We start from the raw sequence: 22,484 nt of genomic DNA on the forward strand, positions 1-22,484 counted from the left end.
AGTAGTAGTAGTAGTAGTAAGTACCTCTCTGAAACCTATTTTTCAATTATTAACTTTGTCCACAAATAACAATGAGACGTGGGATGCCTGCCACACACCTCTTGCTCACTCCATTATCCTTGGAGCATTAACTCCCTTTCCCTAACACATCAGCTGTTACCACACACTGAATATCACCCACTGATCACTAGCATACACACCACCTAATAATACCATTTATAAACACTGTATCAAACACTAAATATAACAACAACTACCACTAACTATACAACAATCACCTACATACACACCACCAGCATAGCCAGGTGGTATAGAAGTGTGGCATACAAAAACATTTAGGTAGGGAATCGTACACACACCTTAGATGACAGTGTAATGTAAACACCTCATACATACAGACACACACACAATGACTGTTTTTAAATAACTGTAAAACATATTATACATAGAATCTCATCATAGAAATATATAATCAATCACAGTAGATAAGTCAATATTATAATAATAAATAGCACAGTAATAATTAAAACTTTAATTTTAATATATAAGATTAATAAATATAACTTCAATTAAATAACAAATTTAAGCATAGTACCCTAGTTTTAAATACACTATTATTATTAAATACAATAGTAATAAGGGTATTCTTAATATAATATCCATATAATAGGACTAATGTAAACTCCATAAAATTACAAACTAGAACTACTTACTCAACCCTCTCCAAATTCTCTCTTGTATTCAAAAGAAATACTAAACAAACCTTGTTAATGCCAATGTGCCTTAGTAAACCAAGGTGCCTCTATCTTACCCCCACAACACACTACAACCACACATCACATGTCATAACACCAACACACACACACGCACACACACACTGTCCCAACACCACACACCACATCACACTCACCCCTACTGTATACCATAGCGTCCGAAGACCCAATATCACTAAACTACACACACACACACACACACACACACACACACACACACACACACACACACACACACACACACACACACACACACACACACACACACACACACACACACACACTGCCGCTACGCCACACACCACCCTCACCCCTACACCATAACGCCTGAAGACCCATTACCAATAAACAAGGCTCCACATTATTGCACCACACCCATTGGCCACCTACTTAACCCTTAAACAAAGAAGCGTTGTTTTACTTCATATCAAACATTATATACATAACATTATCAGTTCAGTCGATTATTAGTATAAGACAGAACAATTAAATATTAACTGATATGCAAAACTAGAGAAAAACGGGCAAACTGCTTCATAACTTAATATTATCTACAAAAATAGAAGTAAAACAAGAACATTCTTCATTTGTATCAAATCTAAATTTAAGAATTGTATAATAAAACAGTTGTTCTAGTCACATTATATTTAATTTTCATTTAAAAGTACTACAAAAAGTAGCCATAATTATTATTTTCAATACTGTACCACAGTATAAAAATTTTAACACCATGGCCACGCCACAGTATTGTTGTCAGTGCTCCAGTAGGCAGCATAAGTGTATCAGGTGCTCATGTGCAACAAACAGGTCACCGTGTACATACTGTAGGATGGGACCTTTCTGTATGAATGTGTTAGGGAATCACAGCCCACCAGAAGCGGCACTTGACCGCTTCCAACATGGCGGGCGACAGATTGGTGACATGGAAATTGATGGGGCGGTCACTGACAATATGCACGATCACACGGACATGCGTGGTGGTGAAAGACCCCGTGGTGAAGCGAGGGATAGGGATGGACGCCAAGATGTGAGAGATATGGAAGCGCTGGGTGGGTTAAATCACCATGGGGAAGTGAATTGTAGTGAAGTTGGGGGTGAGGTACATCATGAAGTTTATAATAGAAAAGAAACTCAGGATGAAGACCACCATAGAGGAGTGCATGAAAGAGGGAATCATCCAGGTATTATACGTCCTCAGAACGGTAGTGACACAAACAACGAGGAAGCAGAACAGCCTCACAGGTCTGTGCGGGAAGGTCGTCCCACATACTGGATGGGCAAATCCCGAGAAAATGCAGTAACCTGGGTGAACACCACATATAATGAAATAGTTGGATGGTCCTCAAGTAACCTTTTTGAACCTCCCAAATGCAATGCTACAACTGACATGATCAAGGAAATCACTCGCCTGATAGCCAACTACAACAATATACCCATTGCCTCATTCTCTCTTAAGGTCCTTGCACTAATGCTACATCTCTTCCTCAACAAGACCCTCCCAAGAGCTAGCATTGCAGAAAATATTAAGGCCATCCAAAGGCGGGTTGAAACATGGAAAAGAGGTGAAATCGACAACCTATTTGAGGAAGCAAGGGCCTTGCAGATGAGAATAAACAACCGAGGCAGAAGAAATCAGAATACCAACGATGTGGTAAGGATTTTTGGCAGCAAGATGAGACAGGGGAAGGTCTCGATGGCAACAAGATCCCTGTCAGCTGAATCACCAAACGGAGTACTTGACCTGACAGATGAAACAATGCAACAACTAAAAGAAAAACATCCGACTGCACGACAAGCAAGTGCCCAGTCAAAGCTTGACGGCAACTACACTCCTCCCAGTCCCATCATATATGACAGGATAACTGGAGATATGGTGTGGCGGAAGGCAATGCACACACAGGGAGGGGCAGGACCGTCAGGCCTGAATGCAAAATCTTGGCGAGGAATCCTCAGTAACATCAAGTTTGGGGAGGCAGCAACAGACCTATGTAACACCATTGCCTCACTGGGGAGGAAGCTGGCTTCAAGTCAGTGCAGTAACATAGAAGCACTGACAGCTTGCAGACTAATCCTCCTTGATAAGAATCCTGGATGCAGGCCCATTGGGGTGGGTGAAGTCTTAAGACGGATTATAGGAAAATGCATCATGGAGGTGGTGAAAGATGATGTGAAGCAGGCAGTTGGCAACCTCCAAGTGTGTGCAGCTAGGCCAGCAGGCAGGAGGTGAGGCAGCAGTTCACTCCATGAGGAAAATATCTGGGGAAGAGGATTGTCAGGCAGTATTATTAGTTGATGGCTAAAATGCATTTAATTCCATCAACCGGGAGGCAATGCTACACAATATCAAGGTTAAATGCCCAGCATTTGCCCAGTATGTGGAAAACACCTACAAAGAACCAGCAGACCTCTACATTGTGGGTAAGACAGCTGTTCACGATGTCGGGGGACCCCGTTGCCATGGCTATGTACGCCTTGGCGATGACAGCGAAACAACAGATCAAATGCGAGGCCACCAATGTAAAACAGGTAGCCTATGCAGATCACGGGTGCTGGCAAGGTTGAGGATGTGAAGAAATGGTGGGACCTTGTAACATCTCATGGCCCTGAAATAGGTTACTACCCTAATGCAAGTAAGTCCATCTTGATCGTGAAACCAGCTTACTATCAAGATGCACAGGAAGCATTTAGAGGCACAAACGTGATAGTGACCAAGGAAGGTCAGAGGCATCTAGGGGCTGTGATTGGAACCAAGGAATTCAAAGACCAATATGTGAGTGATAAGGTAAAGACATGGCTAGAAGAAATTCATACACTATCCAGCCACGCAAAAAACAGAACCCCATGCAGCACACAGTGCATTTACCTATGGTGTAAAGCACAAGTGGACCTTCGTGATGAGGACCATACCAGACATCGGATTGCTGTTACAACCACTGGAGGATGCAATCAGGGATTCAATCCTCCCATCTCTAACCAATGGCCACATCCCCACACTAGAAGAGAGGGACCTTCTAGCACTACCACCCAGGATGGGAGGCCTTGGCATTATAAATCCAGTAGCCGTGGCAAGCTACGAACTCAGGAATTCACTCAGGCTCACCGAATCCTTGTCACAGAAGATCTGCACCCAGGTTGAGACGAGTGAAATCGACCACCAAAGACAGAAAGACATAAAGACACAGATATGCAAGGAGCGTGAAGCAAGACAAAAAGACCAACTGCAGCACATAATCGAACATCTAACACCAGACCAGTGCAGAAGAGTTGAAATTGCACAGGGGGCTGGGGCATCGAACTGGCTCACAACCCTGCCTCTCAAGGCAAAAGGCTTCCACTTCAACAAACAAGAATTTATTGATGCCATAGCCTTGAGATATGGGTGGCCAATAGAGAACCTACCTCAACACTGTGCCTGTGGCACTGCCTTTGATGCAAACCATGCAATGGTATGCAAGAAGGGAGGCTTTGTTTGCATCCGACAAGATGAAGTACGCGAACTCACTGCCAAAATGCTGCAGGAAATATGCCATGATGTCACGATTGAGCCAGCTCTGCTACCCCTGGACGGCGAGCACTTCACCCACAGAACAGCAAACACATCAAATGATGCAAGAGTGGATGTCAGTGCTCTAGGTTTCTGGACACGTGGGCAGAGGGCGTTCTTCGACATCAGGATATTCGATCCCATGGCAGCATGTCATCATGAACTGTCTCTCGAAGCTGCACACAAAAGGAATGAAGAAAAAAAATAGAAATTATCAAGAAAGGATCCAACATGTGGACCACGGTCGATTCACTGCCCTTGTGTTCACGACATCAGGTGGGATGGGTCCAGAGGCAGTGAGATTCTACTCGAGACTGGCAGAGGTTCTTTTTGAGAAGAAACGTCAACCGTAGAGGTCTGTTATGGCCTGGATGAGATGTCGACTGTCATTCTCTCTCGTGAGGTCTGCTCTGCTATGTCTCAGGGGCACAAGAACATCAGCCCTCAGGCCTGTCTCTCTGGCGGGTATGGATTACGAAGCTACAGTGGTCGAGAGTCGCATAGACCAGCGACTCCAATAGTTTAATGTCTTTATTTACATTGTAATATCAATAAATATAAAATAAAATAATAATAGTAATAGTAAATGGATGGTAACCACAGCCGTTGGCGTGCCTGGGGGCAACGGATTTTAATATGAGGGTTAGTGTTAACCATCACATTACAATTCCGAATGGTGAACTGTATTAGCAAGGTTGGTTTTGATCTTCACAATATAATTCCCCAGTGGATGAAGGTGATTTTTTAATGAAAAAAAAAAGTAGTAGTAGTAGTAGTAGTGGTGGTAGTAGTAGTAGTAGTAGTAGTAGTAGTAGTGGTGGTGGTGGTAGTAGTAGTAGCAGTAGTAGTAGTAGTAGTAGTAGCAGAAAAAGAAGATGCCAGACGAGAAAAGGGTATGATACAGTATTATTCATAGATAAAGGTGGAAAATAATTGGAAAAAGTAAAAAAAGATGAGAGAGAGAGAGAGAGAATAGTGAGGGGTATAGGAAGCCATGCAAGACAATAGAAGGGCTACTCAGTGTTTGTGAAAGCAACTGCAACATATTGCAAAGAATTTATGGATAATATAGCAGCTGTGGATTAAAGATACAGACAACAAGATGGACATACCGCATTAGTAAGCAATTGAGGATATAAGAAGGCAGTTAATGTAAGATGGCAGAAAGAAATATGAAGCAGTAGTTAAGGATATAGGAGACGGCTAAACATTAAACGAAAACAAAACACTGGAAGGAAGCGAAGGATATATATCAGTATCTTTCTATCTGTCTATCCATCTATTTATCTATTTATCTATCTATCTATCTATCCATATATATACAGCTATACATTTACAGAGATATACCTAAAAGTTATGAGTTTCAGGGAATGAGTGGAAATTAAGACAGCTGAATATTTTATTGTTGTTACCCCCATACGCTCTGCCCTTTTTAAGGGAATAAGTTAATGAAATCTACACATAAAACTTCAGCTATATATAAAAACTCAGTCTGTCCTTAGCTAGCCAAAGTCTTGTGTCGGTAGAAAGAATAAACTATAACATGTGTTCCGTCAAGAATGAGTTTAATATACTGGACTATAAGAGCCTAGACTCAGGCCCCTTCACGCCTAAAAGAATATGGGATTGGTGGCTAAGAGGGGCGAGGGGAAGGGCAAGGAGGATGGTGATCGTGACCTGACACTGACCTAAGGTGACTGACATGGAGGGGAGGCGAGATGGATGAATTCGAAGTGGGGAAACATGGTTAGAAACACAGCTCATGAGAAAAGTTGAGAGGGGAGAGATGGAGAGATAGATAGCACTGCAGGAAAGCTGGGTCGAATAGTTGACCCAGGAGCCTGTAAACTTTTTAAATTTAATTTGGACTAAAGCTGACCCCTCTCCATATTTAATATGATATTCAGCAAGAATTTAAATCATGAACTTAGCGCGTCACAAAGAAGTGCTGTAAAAAATTTGTCGAGTGGTAGCTTTATTTATTTTTTTTTTCCATAAAGCTAAGTGAAATAAGCAGGAAATTTATATAAAGCTAGGTCAAGTTAATGGGATGATAACACAACACCAGACAAAAACTGAGGTAGGCTTGAGATGGAGACTGATAGCATCGGAGGAAAGCAATGGAGAGGAAAAAGAGAAAAAGAAAGAGAGGCAGTACTAGAGAAAAGTTGAGGAAAGGAGGAAGGAGATGAATCAAGAGACAAGATATTGGAATAGGGTTTACGACGGAGAGAAAATTCAATATAGTCACTGAGACTTCAGACAATGCATAATTTGCATATATAAATTTATGATAAAATTCTCTTAACTTAAAAATATTTAACAACAGAGGAAAGTGAGAAGTAGATTAGGCGATATACTAGACCATTTTTGTCCCCGACTGTACAGTACACTTAAATATCAGAGGGTATACATGTTGAATGTGTAAGTCCATCTAAATGGGAGAATCACCTTTTTGACCTTAATTATCCATTCTCTTAAGCCCATGCAAGAATAGCGACTTATGTATATGGAAGTGTGTAAGGTGTAGGAATTGCAAGTGTTGTCTTAGGGGATTTTGTACACGATGTGTGATGCAATGGAGTTCTCGTGTTCTGCTGCCACTGGATGAGGAAATGCCTTCCGTCACGTAATCTTATCTTAAATTACTTTTACTCTGTCTTTCGAAAGCTAGGATAAGCCATCTTTCTCCAGCTCAACCTAACCCAATCTAGCCTAATTTAAGCTATTCTAACCTAGACAAACCTAACCATTCCTTAATTTACCTTAGCCTAAACCAAAATAACCTAGCTTAAAATAACCAAACCAGTCCTTACCTAACCTTTCTTGTTGTAATCATTGCTACTGTTAAAAATCTTTGCATAACATAGGTTGGCTGACACGGGTTTAATAAATGAGACAAGGGACTGGGTAAATAATAGCCAGGTAATCATATTAACGCCCACATGAACACCCATTTGCCAGCAACGCCTCGATATCCCGATATAACAGTACCATTAAGTGATTGAGTCTCTGTCTGGTGATGTTGATGAGATTTTGATGGCGGTGGTAATTGGTCGGAATGGCTGAAATTACCTGGGTGATACCTGGCTGGGGGATAATTTTGAGGGGGGGAAGTGGCTAATGAGAGAGAGAGAGAGAGAGAGAGAGAGAGAGGGAAATTCTCCTTGAAAATATAGAGGATTGTTTTTAATGTGTGTGTGTGTGTGTGTGTGTGTGTGTGTGTGTGTGTGTGTGTGCGTGCGTGCGTGCGTGCGTGCGTGTGTGTGTGTGTGTGTGTGTGTGTGTGTGTGTGTGTGTGTGTGTGTGTGTGTGTGTGTGTGTGTGCGTGCGTGCGTGCGTGCGTGCGTGCGTGCGTGCGTGCGTGCGTGTGTGTGTGTGTGTGTGTGTGTGTGTGTGTGTGTGTGTGTGTGTGTGTGTGTGTGTGTGTGTGTGTGTGTGTGTGTGTGTTTTATGCTGTTCTCTTGAGTGAACCAGATATTTCAGTTCTTGTAATTATGTGCAGTAGGGGGTACACTCTAGGTGCTGTGTTGTGGTGATAGTGGTGTGGTAGTGTGGTGGTGGTGGTGGTGTGGTTGTAGTGGCAGTAATGTTTAAGTTGTGGTGGTCGTATGGTTATGACTGTGTGGTAGTGGTGGCAGTTTGGCAGTAGGATTGTTAGCGTGGGGTAGTACCAGTCCTGTTGCTGTAGTGGTGGTGATGTTAGTACTCGTATATTAGTGGCGGTGGTGGTAATGTAGTGGTGTAGTATGGTAGTATGGTGCTAATGTGGCGGTGCTGGTGTTCATTCATGGTGGTGGGTGATATGGTAGTGTGGTACTGGAGGTGGTACTATAATGGTTAGTGGTGGTAACAAGTGTGGCGGTAGTAATTTCGCTAGTGATGGTAATGGTGATATTACAGTGAGTTTTGATCGTATAAAATGACTGGTGGCAACTTTAACAATGGTGGGAGATATTATGTCTCTTCTCATAATGACACTGTTGGCACATATAAAAATACTGGCATAGGATGGTCGCAGTAAGGATGGTTTTGAATTTTTGCTACGATGTAGTCGCCAGAAAATGTGAAAGCGACCATGCTGCATAAAATTACATTCCCTCAGTGGAATTTATAACACGTGTTTTCCATGCATGATATTGCTTTATTGATATGAAGTTTTTTTGTATTCTCTAGTTAATGCTAAACGAAAAAAAAAAACATGGGAGACACCACTGACTGAATGGATGATAGTCTACGTTTACCCCTTTAATCAGGTCATTTTTTTTTTAATTATATTTTATTTTTACTGTCTTCACACAATTTTGTTCAACTTGGGAATGGTGCTTAACAAATAAGGGATTAATGAAGGCTATAACCATCCCCTCCAGTCTAATAAGTCACTAAGTAAATCGTCTGACGTTGGCAAGAATCAAGTCTTCAGTACGAAAGCTCGTTCCTAAGATATTCCTAAGATAAATAATATCATGTAGTGGTGGCAAGTTTTAACTTTAAAAGCCATTACTTTATACAGAATGTAATCCACTCAGTAAGAAAGACATTTTTGCAGTTGAATTAAAACCCTCTGGAAGCAGCAAGAACAGACAGCAAGAAAAAAATATCAAGTTGGAAAAAGTTAACCTCTTCAGTACGAGAACTTCCTCGTGTGCTCTTTATTATCATCTGGTCGTAACAAGAGTATACTGTACATGAATTAAGATAAAGGGCGTTATCACAATGAAGGGTTTAATACGCATTTCATTATGCTGTATGATAATCAATGTTGTATTTATTACGATATTCACTTTGCCATTTCACACATTCGCTCTGGTTACAGTTCTCTCTTGACGACGACGATGATAATGATGTTGATGATGATGTATACTAGCTCGGTACTGACAACTGGTGACGTGCTTTTGTACGTTTAATGCACACTGATAATTTACTAATGAATACACCTGGAGAGGTAAACAGGAAAGAACTGAGTATATTTAGTGAGACAATTCCCCTTTTATTGTACTACATTTGCTTCAAACTTACGCTATGTTCGTTAGGTTACCTTTGTCTCTGACGCTTTATGTAAATACGAATCATCCATGAACACAGAAACATCTCATGTCTCTCTCAGTTTATAAATCTTTACCAGCAGAGGAAAGTGAGAGGCAGAAAGGATGAAATATGAGGTAATTTTGGCCCCCGACTGTAAGGTATATTGAATTATCAGAGGGTACATTTTAAGGTGCAAGTCAGTCTAAATCCGAGCATTAACTTTTTTATTTTTTTACTTTAATTTACCGTTCCCTTGAGGTCCTTGCATGAATCGTGACTAAAACATACATCATGGAAGTGTGAAAGGTGTAGGAATTGCAAGTGTTGCCTTGGGGACTTTGTACAAGATATGAGATAGGATGTTCTCGTGTTCTGCTCCCCTTTTTATACGTCCAGGGGTCATTGAATGAGGAAATGCCTCCTGTCACCTAACATAACCCCAACTTATTTTTCTTTTATTTTTCCTAAGCTAAACTAAGCCAACCCAGGCCAGCTGAACCCAACCAAACTTAGCCTTAATGAAGCCAATCAAACCTAACCTTTCCTAACCCTACCTTAATTTTCCATACTCAGCATAACCCAGACTAACAGAACAAACTACCCAAACCAATCATTACCAAAAATTTCCTGCTTTAATCATTTCTATTTATCACGCATCTTGGAATGACATAAAGTAGCCAGTAACCAGTGCAATGAGGCAAAGGGCTGGCTAAATAATAGCCAGGCAATCATATTAACGCCCACACAAACACCCATTTTACAGCAACGCCTCGATACCTCGATACAACAGCACCATTATGTGAATGAGTCTCAGTTTGGTGATGCTGATGCTGTTTTGATGGTGGTGATAATTGGCTGGAAAGACTGAAATTGCCCTGGTGATATCTGGTTGGGGGAAAATATTGAGGAGGGGGTGGTTAATGAGAGAGAGAGAGAGAGAGAGAGAGAGAGAGAGAGAGAGAGAGAGAGAGAGAGTGAGACCGCATCCTTGACCACTAAATTACAGAGTCTGGGCTTCACACAGTTCCAGGAGCTTACGGTGACATGGGTTCTGGGAATGAGGGGTGGGGCCAGATAAAGGGAGACGAAGGAGGGGGAAAGGTGTGGAAAAGGGAAAGGGAGAGGGGAGAAGTGCGCGTGCAGGAAATAATGGAATGGAAAGATAAAAGCAGAGGAGTGGTAAGAGAGAAGATGATGGATGAAAACGAAGCGGAGAAGAAAGGGAGGAAAAGGGGAGAGGAAATCGGAAGAAGAAAGGAAAAGAAAAGTGGGATTGGAGGACAGGAAAGAAAAAGGAAAGAGGAATGAATGAAGGGAATGTACAATGGGAAACGAATGGAAGGAAGGGAGAAGGGTAAGAGAAGGAAAGATGAGAAAGGTAGGAAGAAGGCAAAGGTGGGAAAGGAGAGGGCTAATGTAAGGAGAGAGAAGTGCAAGAAAATTAACAGAAGAAAGAAGAGAGGAAATGGACTTAACTACGAAGAGGAGAAAAGAGAAGAAATGATGAGGGGGAGGAGAACAGGAGAAATCTGGAAGGAGAAAGAGGGGAGATTCCTTCTATCATTTACATATGATAGGTGCACAGAAGATATGGGTAACTAGACTGATTTGCTTTGAAATTCTCCATGAAGCGAGAGTAAGAGAACATCAACAATAACCACCCAAAGCAACAAAAACGCCATCAGTGTCATCACCAGCACAACCAACACCATCATCATTCAAAAGAAGACAAGCATCAAAAACAGCACTACAACCACCACCACCAAAGATTTACAGGAATAACCACAGTAACCTCAAGAAACCAAATATAACACCTCCAGCACATCAGTATCCACAAAGGCTTTGCACAGTAAATCCCTCCGTCCCAGGGTGAAGGTGGCGGCTATTTGGTATTGAAGTCAAGGCGGGAATTCCGCTTTTCAACAATTCACCCCAAATTTCATCACCGCTCTGAAAATTTTCCGCTGAAAACTATGCAGGTGAAATTATGGATGATGTGTCAATTTGGTGGGTGAACCACGACGTAAATAGTGTAATTTTGGTTGGAACTGTGGTGCTCCACGGGTGTGATGGTGTTGCCACAGTGATTCGGAGGTAAGGGTTGAAGACACCACCTTTATAAAGGTGTGCTGAATTTTGTTCAGAATGTTTGAAATATATTTTCATTTCACTGACAAAACTGGACTGCTTCATCAACTTGATTACCAAGTCTTAATTACAGGAAATTCCATGACTTTTAAGTATGAGGTTCGAATGAGTCTTCTTGGCTGTTAATCAGATAGAACCCTCAGTCCAACTGTACTTAGCCACTAAATGAACTGAAAGGAATTACAAATCCTCATAAGTGTGGAAAAAACGTGTCGTAGTATCTTCATCTTGGTGTAGTTTAAGAAGAGATTGTAGACTGCAACCTGCACCAAACGATTAATATTTCCTATACATGGAAGGTCATTATGATTAAAACAAAGTTAAAGGAAAATTCTGCACCAGCTGTGGCTCTTAACACGCTCAGGTTCCTTTAACTCAAATTCAGCTAAATGTATTGGAGTTAGCTGTAAATGAAATCTAATTTGTCTCGTTCATGAGAGACATAAGTTTATTGACTTGTGTTCCATAGCGGATATGATTTGTGTGTGTGTGTGATGCGGAATCGAACTTTTACGTGAGAGTCTTAAGTAACTGCAAGATGTGCAGAGAGTAACTGTCCAAACTGAAAGACAGTGTCACTATGTATGAAAAGCAAAGTTTTTTCTCCGTACGAGGTCAGTTTGCTACAGTGTGGCAGTTAAACACTGGTATCAAAGACGAAACAAGAAAAGATACTTTTGCACGATAAAATAAGAATTATGAGACGAATTTGCAGTGCTACAAGAAGGAAGAGAATAAAATGTACATATTCAAGAGGACGCTTAGACATTTAGTGTTAGGTAGGTTGAGGTGGTGTGTATTTTTAGGGAGAATGCATGAGGGTAACTTGGTGAAACACTGTACAGACCAGAGTGAAAGGGACAGCCTCTATTAGCAACCCAAGAGAATCATGGGATGAGTCCTAAGAGGAGACCTCAGTGTTGGCGGAATTGGTCGGAATAATGTTAGACTGCAGCACTGCAACAGCCATCAGGCAAATCACAACAAAATCTCTATAAATATGTGTAATCTAGAATTCCGGGGCTTCATGACGGGGATAGTTGTGATCATAACAAAGTGTGTGTGTGTGTGTGTGTGTGTGTGTGTGTGTGTATGTGTGCAAAAGTATCTTTATGTATGTGTGTGTGTGCGTATTAGTGATGAATGCCAAGTCAGTATCTGCATCCATATCCACAGAGCAAATACATCCTCACCTAGGTGAGGATCACGCAGATTGTGTGGTCGTCATAAATATTTCTCAGAGCACGTTTATGGATAACTGACTCATTTCACACCCACTCACTTCATCTTACACTCTCACTCACTCACTCTCATACTTAGTTTCAGTCACTCAGTTCACTTTCACGTACTCTTACAATCCCACACTTACTTTTATACTCCGGTTGTAGCTGATAATCGCGTACTCAACCATTCACCCACTCACCACCACACAGTTTACGCTCAGTCTATCACATCACATAAAACTCACATTACATATATTTACCTTCATACCCAGTTACTCACTCTTTCACATATTTACTCTTACACTCACCCATTCTCTGGATCCCAGTAATATTCCATCATACTCAGTTTCTCGTTTTCGTTCATTCATTTACACATTCCTCGACTTTCTTACACAAACTAAGTCTCCTCACGTATTTTCCACCATTCTCACTTTCTCTCTCTGACTTATTTTAATCAAGCTCTCTCACCACTATCGTATTCACTGTTCCATATTTTCATTCAGTGTCACCTACACGCTCTCCCTCACTTTCATTCACTTGCTTCCCGATGTTCTTACACTCAGTTACTCATGACAGTTTTCATACTTACTCTCACATATTAACTCAGTCATACCACACACTCACCTATTGTCAGTTATCTATTCCCAAATTATTTGCTGTTTCACTTGCTTTATCATTCACCCATTTATTTCGCTTTCACGCCTACTGATATTCACATTCTAACTCTCCCCAAACATACAGAGTTTGAAGATGTAGGTGCACTGTTATCACTTCTTGTAATATGAGGTTCGTAAAGCTGCACAAGCGATTAATTCAGAGCTGAAGGTGCCTTTGCATAAGTTTTAAGTGTTCCCAGATGTTTCTGGTTATTTTTATATAAAAAAGGTAGTTATTCTGGCATATACGAACATAGTATTGTTATTACTAATAACTCGCAGGTATGGCCAAGCACCAAGATTTTTATGACTATTTCTGAAGACTGTGTTAATAAAAGAATAATTCGAAACTTTCTTCGGCGTCGCTGACTACACTCAGTGATGTGGGATAAAGGCTCATCACAGCTAACAATTACAGATATTTGAGTGCGAGGGAGGTAAGGAGTGTAAGAGAGGCAGAAAAGTGTGAAGGGTGAAGAAGGGTGAGACACACACACATAGAGACAAGTAAGAAAATGAGAAAAATGGGAAGAGAGGAATGAGATGGAGAGGGAGATGATACAGGGGAAGAACGAAATGAAAGCTGGGGAGGAAAAATACAGAACAGAAACTAAGAGTCGTGATAGAAAAAACTATGTACATGGATATATACTGTAGATAAACAGAGAGAAAGACAGCCGCAGTCATATACGTTCACTTAATTGGAGAAAGAGAAATATACTGTACATGTGTGTGAGGCAAGAAGGAACACAAGGTAGGCAGGGGTGCAGGCAGGAAGGGCGTAAGGAAGGCGGAGGTTTGTGACAGTAAGAAAGGTGAGGCAGGGATGAGAGGCGAAAAGAAAGATGAGGCAGGAGAAGATGTGAGACACTGACGATGAGAAGCAGGCAGGAGAAGGTGTGAAACAGTGAAGATGAGAGGCAGGAAGGAATGTGAGGTACGCTGGGGTCTGAGCAGGCAGGAGTTTTGAGGAAGGATGGAGTCTAAGAAAGGTAGGGGTGTGAGGCAGGCAGGAGTGTGGGGCAGACAAGGGAATGTGCAGGCAAGGGTGTAACCAAGCAGGCGAGAGACTTGGCAGGATGGGTGAGGGTGGCAAAGATTGAGGAGAACAGGGATGTGAGAAGGCAAGGGTTTTAGCAGGCAGGAGTGTGAGGCATGGAGGGGGAAAGAAAAAGGACAATATTGTGAAAGTGATAAAGTTCCTCTTATCTGCTCCTTTCCCATTTAAATGCCTTTGTCTTTTTCTCATTGTGTTTTTTTTCCATTTCACAGAGACTTCTCTCTTTTTCTCTTTACAAGGAATGGGAGACTGGAAGACAGAGTCTGAAATATAATTGGACAATAAAAAGATGCTGAAGGGAAGAGATAATGGATGATAGACAGTGGACTATTAAAATTTCGGGAAGGAACTGTATTAGAAGTGACATATCAGATAGGTTTGTTGAAAGACTGGAATGTTTGAGTCACTCCGACTAGAGGTATGAGAAGAGGGAAGCTGGAAGAATGAAAGATCGACATATTGTAGCTCGTGACAAGGAAAAAAGAAAGCCAGTGATAGGTAAGCTAGACACCTGATATTAATGGTGAAAGAAATGGAGAAAAAAGATAGGCTGATGGACTGAAAAAATGAAAGAACTTGAAGTTATGAAAAATATCAAACAATACTGAATTGCAAAAAATGAAGGATTATGAATTTTAGAAAACAAATATACTGGAAGAGAGAAGTACTGGTTGATAAGTAGGATGAAAGATTATTATACTGGGAAAAAAAAAAAATATATATATATATATATATATATATATATATATATATATATATATATATATATATATATATTGCGATAGGGGGATATGAAAGATGCCTAACAGTTTACTGGATGACTAAGATATTGAAACAGAGGGCGCCATGACTCTGCTCTCTCCCACTTTCTCTCTCTCTGTCTCTCAGTTAATCAGACAGGGTGTAGACTACAGTGAATGCGCGAGTGCACACGTTCGCTGCATGTGCGTGTGTGTGTGTGTGTGTGTGTGTGTGTGTGTGTGTGTGTGTGTTTGGGTTTGTCTGTGAATTTTGCGATGACAAAAATGGAGGATGTGAAAGAGCAACGTGCGTGAGTCAAGTTTTGTGTGAAACTCGGGAAGAAAGCCGCTGCAACTCGTAAAATGTTAAATCAGAAATACGGTGACAGTGCTTTCAAAATGGAGCGCTTTCAAAATGGACGAACGTCAAAAGGTGACGATGCACGTTATGGTCCCCCTTCCATCAGTTCTTCTAAAGACAATGTAGCCAAAGTTCGTGCAGCCATCCTTGAAGGCAGCAGGTGGACAATTCACGATTGTTAGCATATCGTGTGGAACTTGCCAGCGCATTCTGAATGGCGAAGTGAGACAAGAACTTCCAGACAAGTGGTGCTCGAACAAATAGGTGCTTCACCATGACAATGTACCCGCGCATACGGTCCTTGTTATTCAGCAGTTTTTGGCATTAAAATTAAAGGCCCGTTGTCCCCCAACCCCCGGCATTCACCAGACTTTGCCCCTTGTGATTTTTTTCCTCTTTCTGAAAATGGAAGCCTATAAGAAAGGACTAAGACCTGACACCAGTGAGGACATCCAGCAGAAATTCACAGAATGTACTGAACAAGCTGATGCTCAAGGACTTCCACAATGCGTTCCGATCATGGAAGATGAGCTGGCATCGATGTCTGCATGCCCAAGGAAACTAAAGAGGACGATGGTCTATATATAGATAGAAAGATAGATAGATAGATATAGATAGATATAGATATAGATAGATAGATATACAGAAAGAGAGAGAGAGAGGGAGAGAGAGAGAGAGAGAGAGAGAGAGAGAGAGAGAGAGATCAGTAGTTATGTATGCAATGTATTACCAGTTCTGCCAAGCCCCTTTGTGTCATTTGGATGGTTATTCTTTCGCAACGCAAGAACACAGATGATTTCAGGATTTTTTATTTCTTTCGGAGGGAGGGGGGATTTAAGCACTCCACAAAGGATCTTTCACAACTTTTGCTTTTGGAGTTAACTGATATTTCTAACCCTTCGTTGTGATGTTTGGCACAAATTTTGGGTAGCAGACAGACGCAACTTAAGATTAAACCAATTAATATATATTAATGCGTATGTAAGGGTGCATATGTAAGAATACACCTTGCTTGGGTTATATATTACAGGGCATGTTTACAAAGCACATGGCAAATCACTCACTGCACACCAAGCCAAAGCTAATCCCTTGCAGCCTTCAAACTTTATCACTTAGCTGCAGGCCCCCTCCATCTCTCTTTCACTAGGATCTGGTTCTATAACATTAGTTAATGTAACCATGATATGTCAGTGTAATATCATTGTTGTGGTTATTGTTTATGGTGTTTGAATTTACTGGGCTTACTGTGTCTTGTACTTTGTTCTTGAATTATGCAATGTGTTTATTTTTTGATGTGGGAGCATGTCTTGAAGCACCCTTGTCCGCCAAGTATTCCCGCAGACTTTAGCAAAGCTCCATATTAACGATGGTTCAGCGTCCGTCTAGTACTTTGTACTTGGTAACTCCTGCTCGACAGCACAAGGTGCTTTGCTTTAGGTCGTGTGTGTGTGTGTGTGTGTGTGTGTGTGTGTGTGTGTGTGTGTGTGTGTGTGTGTGTGTGTTGCAGTGAATGGTACTAGTTTAGTGAGTGGATGGGGACCTGTGGGATCGTGTGGGGCAATAAAGTGGTGGTTATGGAAGGGTAAACAACTATAGTCCAAGCCACATAAATCGTCACCAACCACACCATACATTTCTCTGATATTTTACACTCTCAGAGTACCTCATGCTGGGGAAACTATGTTGGTAGTGTTTGTAGGAGCATACACAAGGTCCTTATGTTACCTACACCATTTGTTGTGTGTTGCGGGTATGGATCAATTGGCTAGTCTGAAGAGTTAAAGAGATTTTGGCTATTTAATGAAATTACTAATCAACAGTATAATCAATGGTTTGATAAGGTAGACACGACATAGCATGAAATTATGCAGGGTAGACACTGGTAAGGTTGGCAGAGATGTTCCTGCAACACACGAGAATTATGATCGAAATATATGGACCCCCCAGTATTTGGCGGTCTAATGGTTTATGGTCACTAGTATATATGCTTTTTAGTGGGCTGCTTACACACACTTGATATAGGTTATGCTGGCAGCTTAACCATACATGTTCACACAGGGCTTTACGGCTGCTGGGGGGCAACTGATACACAGGGTTAAGAAACACCACTTTCCGTGTAAGAGGAAGTGACTCATCCCAGTCCAGTGCCTCGTTTATTGCTATAGGCGTAATCTTAGTGCAGTTAGATTTACGTTGATGGAAATTTGGTGTTGGGGTGACTGTGGTCACAGTTGTGAGCACGAATGCAATGGTGTTCTACTACACCTCTTACATGTCCTCCCTGTACCAGATCAGACCAAGTTTAGGGGGACTGGAAGAGACATGTGTTATGGACAGATTAAAATTTCCGAGAGACTGCTGTAGATTTTTCGATTGTTTATGCCGTTTCGGGTTTGGCTGGTCATCTACCCTTCTGTGGTGTGGGTTACGGTAGGCTGTATCCCAACGAGGGTGCTATGGGTCTAGTATTTTTTTTTTTTTTCACTTAACACTTCATTTACAGTTTGGAAGTTCCTAAGTAAGCGAGTACCCAAACCATTTATTTATTTATTTGGGTAGATCTCATCATGATATAGTGGCCTTTACAAATTCAGAGTTTCCGACAGGTGAAACAATACTAAAATACATGTAATAAATGTTATATTTGTGACAGCAGGATCTCATTAGATTTCGGCAAGGTTCTGAAGTAGTGTCAAGGAACTAAAGCCTGTACCTCTGCAACTGTTCACAGGCGCAGTTAATTTCTCAGCACATTGTTTACTTAAACTAAAAATGCGATGACAATTTTATAGATTGAATCACCAGACGAATCGTAAATATGTATATGATTTTTTATCGTATTTATTGAGGTTCGTTTCTATTACTGGCTGGAAAAGCAGACTTAAAAGCATATAATGGTATGCATCAGTCGGCAGCATCTAAGCCATAATCTATTATATAGGCTAACATCATCAGTAGTTGCAGCGTAGTGTGGTGTAGAGCAGTGTAGTGTAATGCAGTGGAAAGTTGGCGTAAGAGTATTAACTGTTATAATACTGAAGATATACTGTGCTGCAGCTGATAAGTGGCCGCCATTTAGTCCAGAAGCAGCAACTCACAGTGAAACCACATCGCAAGATCTAATCATTTAATTTTCATACCAAATGTTCAAGACACTTGTACACATAACCTGTCAAGAAAGTTTGACCCATAAGCTAGCCCTTCTACGTCTTCAACACCTCCACGCACCGAGACAGATATCAAATCTAAGGTGATGAATAATGCTCTCCCAACAATCGGAAGGCAAGGTGCATTGATACTAAACAAAGGAAATGCATAGGTAAGAATGCATACATACATACATACATACATACACCTATATCACAGTTGGGCTACATACACACAAATGAATCAGCTGGATATAAGATCCGGGATTAAAAGTACAGTAATACCGTTTTCCTCAGGGACAAAGTGTACACGGCTGGGACGAAGCTTTCTGGTACCTACATGATGTGAAGATGTCAATGCACGAGACCGGACGAAAAATTTCATATGCTCATTCTCTTTTAGGACACGCATACATACATAAGTAAATACACAAACACAGAAAGGTATTGTAAAATTCTACAAGTTCACAGACAATTGCCCAGACAGCAAAAGATGTTCTTATCTGTTTGTCCTGTCTTCTATTTTCCTAATTTATTTAACAACTCTCTCACTGGCAGGATTGACGTCAGATCAGGCGTGGAAGAAAAGTCAAGAGTCAGACTTGAAACATAAGTGAAAAATGTTTTCGAGTGTGTCGTCTGAGTAAGTTTGGATTTACATTTTTTTTATATTGGGCTTATACATGGCATGATAAGTATGCAAGGTGGTAAAGGTGTTAAATTTACGACCCTTGCTGATTCAAAAGTGTGCGATAAAATGCAGCACAAAGGAATACAACGATAAACAATTGGCAGCAGACCTGTTGGCTTTTGAGGATGTTTATTGTATGGTTATAACAAATAAAATTTTTGTAAGGGTTAAAGGAAATGACAAAAAAGCAAGAAGACCCTCTCCTCTCCTGCTCATCAAACACTTTAAACAAAGCTTGTACGAAACAGCGAGAAGGACCATCGCGGAGCAAAGAAAGGCTGTCAGGGAAATTTCATTGGAAAAATGGAATAGAAATCATATTCTACACTACTTTACCCTAAAAGTAACATTGTCAGTAAATTGTACATATCTATGATATTTTGCGGATGTGTCCTCAAGGGTTTGAACAGCAACATACTTCCGAAGTGTACTGTTTTGCAATGAACACACTCAGCTGGAGGTTAATAGACCAGTACTTACCCAAGGATTTTTTATAAGACTAGAACTTTATCACGTTTTGCTACACTGGAGGGTAAATTATTACATATATTTACAGTTCTGCTGAAAAAAAAAAAAAAAAAAAAAATTTAGCTCTATGCGACCGCCATCAAATTCATGACTATTACCTCAACTGTAGTATAATTCGGCCAGTCCTGTGAGAAGTGTTTTTGATGGTCATATTGTCATGTCCTTTGAAGATCGTGTATGACTGAAATGAATGCCTTCTTAATGGGTTAACCCATTTGCGCCCAGCGTCCTCAATATGGGACGGAACTGGACATTTTCAAAATTTAATAAAGAAGGGAACCCGGGGGAAGGGACCTATGAACTTCGTGACTATGGGCCGATAGGCGGAGGGCAGAGGTGCTAGGCGCTCCGCAAAATCCCTCGCACAGGCACGTTAGGATCTAATGAGTTAAACAAACTCGACTCTTCAGTGCCATCATTCTCTCTCTCTCTCTCTCTCTCTCTCTCTCTCTCTCTCTCTCTCATATGTATGTATGTATGGGTTATACTGTATATATATTTAACAAGGTGACCAGAATTGGACATAATACTCAAAGTGTGGCCTTATTAATGACTCATACAAGATGAGAGTGATATTTCTCTGTTTATATTTTAATGCTCTACGTATGAAACTGACTGATTTGCTGGTATAAACAGCCTCTGTACATTGTTTGCTTGATCTAAGATAATTTCTTATTATAATCCACAAGTGTTTCTTGTGATTTACATTATCAAGTTTATTATCATTTAGAGAGCAGATTGATTTACCGATTTTATTCCCAATGTTGAACACTTTGCATTTAGTAATACTGAAATCCATTTGAAATATTTTGGTCCATTTAATCAGTCCATCAAAATCTTCCTAAACTACCTGCCTCTCTAGAGGTGTCTCTGCTCCGTAACCAGTTTTAATATCATCAGTAAACCTGGTAGGGAAAGAGTTAAAGCAGTTTTTACATACCTGTGTAGGACGATGAAATGTTGTACTATATATTGTCTTTATTTATCTATTCTTTATTCATTTTTGCGAGTCAGACAATTTAATGGAGAACAAAACTTGACTATTACAGAAGTTAAAAAATCAGTCTTTTTCTGACAAAGGTGATGAGTGTTAATTGACTTTGATCTACTTTTGCCTTACCCACACATCGTCATTTTAATCTTCAACCATCAGTCTCCCACTTCCATTATCAAAACCATCTGCCCACTCATTGGCATACTCTCAGAAAAGTTCCCATTCCTCTGTGGTCATTTCAATACGTAGTTCAGTCACATAATTATTCACCTCTCGGTGCTTACATCCAGCTGAACCCACATCAGCCATGCATTCACCTTATTTCATTCATCCAGTCTCACAACTTATCTGTTTCTCATTAGTACTGCAGCCTTTCCTTTCTTCTCAGTCAGTTTTCAGTCCAAGAATTCTCCTGCCCTCCTTTACATCCATGAACATCTTGTTCCTTTTCCTTTTTGGCAACTTCTTCTACTGCCATGTTATAAATTTTCCCTTAATTATTATACAACTTTTCTCATCATTATTTCCAGCAAACCAAACCGTAGCGTACGAACATTCTATGCCGGCCTATCTTTTGTTTTATTTATTTATTTATTTTTATTCGCTTTTTCCGGTACGAGACACCATCGTTACAACGATAAGATTAAATTCAGCTCGCTCATCTGTGTGTGTGTGTGTGTGTGTGTGGTCACAGATCTTCCCGACCTTTCCAAACCTAAAGTAGCATTCGTACCTCATTACGACAGTCACGCAGGACGCGTCTAACTGCATGCTCGAACCCATTATATCAACACCTCTCCAGTGCATGATTTAATCAGTACTCTTTCCTGTACACAACTGGTCAGCCCTGGAGCTGGCTTTCTCAGTATGTCTTTCCCACTGCCTTTGTCCACCAAGCATTTGTCTTTATTTCAGCCACTTTTTTTTTTTTTTAGCTTCAGATAATTTTGTTCAGATTTAACAATACTTTACAAACTGGAGAGGTAACCCATAGCCTTCTTGAGATCTCTACACCACATGAGATCTCTACTAAGGCACATGGAACGGTGTGGCAGTAGGATGAGCAAATCAACAGAGTCATCGGACTGAAAGAGTTAAACGCAATGTGTCCAGTCATCTCAAATTAAACGAGTCTTAGTGATGAGTATCTCAGGTTCAATTTTCTTTCGAAGAAATAATAATGTACCAGCTCTCAGCATTTGTTGGTTCCTGTGAAGCAAAAAATAAATTACATGAGTAAAATTTGGTCTGTGAGTTCCTCTCTCTCTCTCTCTCTCTCTCTCTCTCTCCAAACTTCCCCACAGTCCCTTCAGACCAGGTCGCCTCCCAAGGGAAATTAAATTCACGTCAAGAATTTTCTGTTTCGCCGTAACTTCTGCTCGTTCGTCCTCTTTTTTTTTTTTTTTTTTTTTTTTTCACCACCACTACTACCATCATTACCATCATCATCATCATATTATTATTTACTGTTTTTCCCTCTACCTCTCTCCCTCTATTCATCCATTCTTTCTTTCCCAGTTGTTCCTTTCTTCCCTTCTTTTTATTCTCCCTATGTCCACCGTCTGCCCTTTCCTTCCTCCAATCCTCCATCC

Source organism: Coenobita brevimanus, chromosome 109, assembly GCF_032717465.1.
Source record: "Coenobita brevimanus isolate Jiangsu-jjx chromosome 109, ASM3271746v2, whole genome shotgun sequence".
Classification (NCBI taxonomy): Eukaryota; Metazoa; Arthropoda; class Malacostraca; order Decapoda; family Coenobitidae; genus Coenobita; species Coenobita brevimanus.